Consider the following 2,500-nt stretch of genomic DNA (forward strand, 5'->3'; position numbering starts at 1 on the left):
TGCTTTTTTTCCTTTTTTCTCTCTCCGAGCATGCCAAAGTTGATAGAAAACGCGGTTCGGCATGGACGGGAGCAGGCGTTGAGGAGTAGGCCTTTTTTTGAGGGCCCAGAAAGTATTTTGGCAATTTTTGACTTTTTTATCCACAACCTTTACCTGCCTTTTTTTCTCTCCGAGCATGCCAAAGTTGAGAGAAAACGCCGTTTGGCATGGACGGGAGGAGGTGTGGAGGAGTAGTCCATTTTTGAATGGCAGCGGAAAGATTTTGGCAATTGTAGCGAGGTTCTTCGGACTTTTATCCACAACCTTTACCTGCCTTTTCCTCAGCGAGCATGCCAAAGTTGAGAGAAAACGCCCTTCGCCATTGACGGGACCAGACGTTGACGACTACGTCTTTCTTTTTTTCACGGCGCCTGAACGATTTGGGCAATTCTCCACAGCGCGTTTACTTTTTATCCACAACCTTTACCTGCCTTTTCCTCAGCGAGCATGCCAAAGTTGAGAGGAAAACGCCGTTTGGCATGGACAGGAGCAGGCGTTGACGACCAGGTCTTTTTTTTGGTCTTTTTTTTTCACAGCGCCGGAAGGATTCAGGCAATTCTCCAAAGCCGGTTACTTTTATCCACAACCTTTACTGGACCTTTTTTTTCTTTTTTTCCTTTTTTCTCTCTCCGAGCATGCCAAAGTTGATAGAAAACGCGGTTCGGCATGGACGGGAGCAGGCGTTGAGGAGTAGGCCTTTTTTTGAGGGCCCAGAAAGTATTTTGGCAATTTTTTACTTTTTTATCCACAACCTTTACCTGCCTTTTTTTCTCTCCGAGCATGCCAAAGTTGAGAGAAAACGCCGTTTGGCATGGACGGGAGGAGGTGTGGAGGAGTAGTCCATTTTTGAATGGCAGCGGAAAGATTTTGGCAATTGTAGCGAGGTTCTTCGGACTTTTATCCACAACCTTTACCTGCCTTTTCCTCAGCGAGCATGCCAAAGTTGAGAGAAAACGCCCTTCGCCATTGACGGGACCAGACGTTGACGACTACGTCTTTCTTTTTTTCACGGCGCCTGAACGATTTGGGCAATTCTCCACAGCGCGTTTACTTTTTATCCACAACCTTTACCTGCCTTTTCCTCAGCGAGCATGCCAAAGTTGAGAGGAAAACGCCGTTTGGCATGGACAGGAGCAGGCGTTGACGACCAGGTCTTTTTTTTGGTCTTTTTTTTTCACAGCGCCGGAAGGATTCAGGCAATTCTCCAAAGCCGGTTACTTTTATCCACAACCTTTACTGGACCTTTTTTTTCTTTTTTTCCTTTTTTCTCTCTCCGAGCATGCCAAAGTTGATAGAAAACGCGGTTCGGCATGGACGGGAGCAGGCGTTGAGGAGTAGGCCTTTTTTTGAGGGCCCAGAAAGTATTTTGGCAATTTTTTACTTTTTTATCCACAACCTTTACCTGCCTTTTTTTCTCTCCGAGCATGCCAAAGTTGAGAGAAAACGCCGTTTGGCATGGACGGGAGGAGGTGTGGAGGAGTAGTCCATTTTTGAATGGCAGCGGAAAGATTTTGGCAATTGTAGCGAGGTTCTTCGGACTTTTATCCACAACCTTTACCTGCCTTTTCCTCAGCGAGCATGCCAAAGTTGAGAGAAAACGCCCTTCGCCATTGACGGGACCAGACGTTGACGACTACGTCTTTCTTTTTTTCACGGCGCCTGAACGATTTGGGCAATTCTCCACAGCGCGTTTACTTTTTATCCACAACCTTTACCTGCCTTTTCCTCAGCGAGCATGCCAAAGTTGAGAGGAAAACGCCGTTTGGCATGGACAGGAGCAGGCGTTGACGACCAGGTCTTTTTTTTGGTCTTTTTTTTTCACAGCGCCGGAAGGATTCAGGCAATTCTCCAAAGCCGGTTACTTTTATCCACAACCTTTACTGGACCTTTTTTTTCTTTTTTTCCTTTTTTCTCTCTCCGAGCATGCCAAAGTTGATAGAAAACGCGGTTCGGCATGGACGGGAGCAGGCGTTGAGGAGTAGGCCTTTTTTTGAGGGCCCAGAAAGTATTTTGGCAATTTTTTACTTTTTTATCCACAACCTTTACCTGCCTTTTTTTCTCTCCGAGCATGCCAAAGTTGAGAGAAAACGCCGTTTGGCATGGACGGGAGGAGGTGTGGAGGAGTAGTCCATTTTTGAATGGCAGCGGAAAGATTTTGGCAATTGTAGCGAGGTTCTTCGGACTTTTATCCACAACCTTTACCTGCCTTTTCCTCAGCGAGCATGCCAAAGTTGAGAGAAAACGCCCTTCGCCATTGACGGGACCAGACGTTGACGACTACGTCTTTCTTTTTTTCACGGCGCCTGAACGATTTGGGCAATTCTCCACAGCGCGTTTACTTTTTATCCACAACCTTTACCTGCCTTTTCCTCAGCGAGCATGCCAAAGTTGAGAGGAAAACGCCGTTTGGCATGGACAGGAGCAGGCGTTGACGACCAGGTCTTTTTTTTGGTCTTTTTTT

This window comes from Babylonia areolata, unplaced genomic scaffold, assembly GCF_041734735.1.
Source record: "Babylonia areolata isolate BAREFJ2019XMU unplaced genomic scaffold, ASM4173473v1 tig00006892, whole genome shotgun sequence".
Lineage (NCBI taxonomy): Eukaryota > Metazoa > Mollusca > Gastropoda > Neogastropoda > Buccinidae > Babylonia > Babylonia areolata.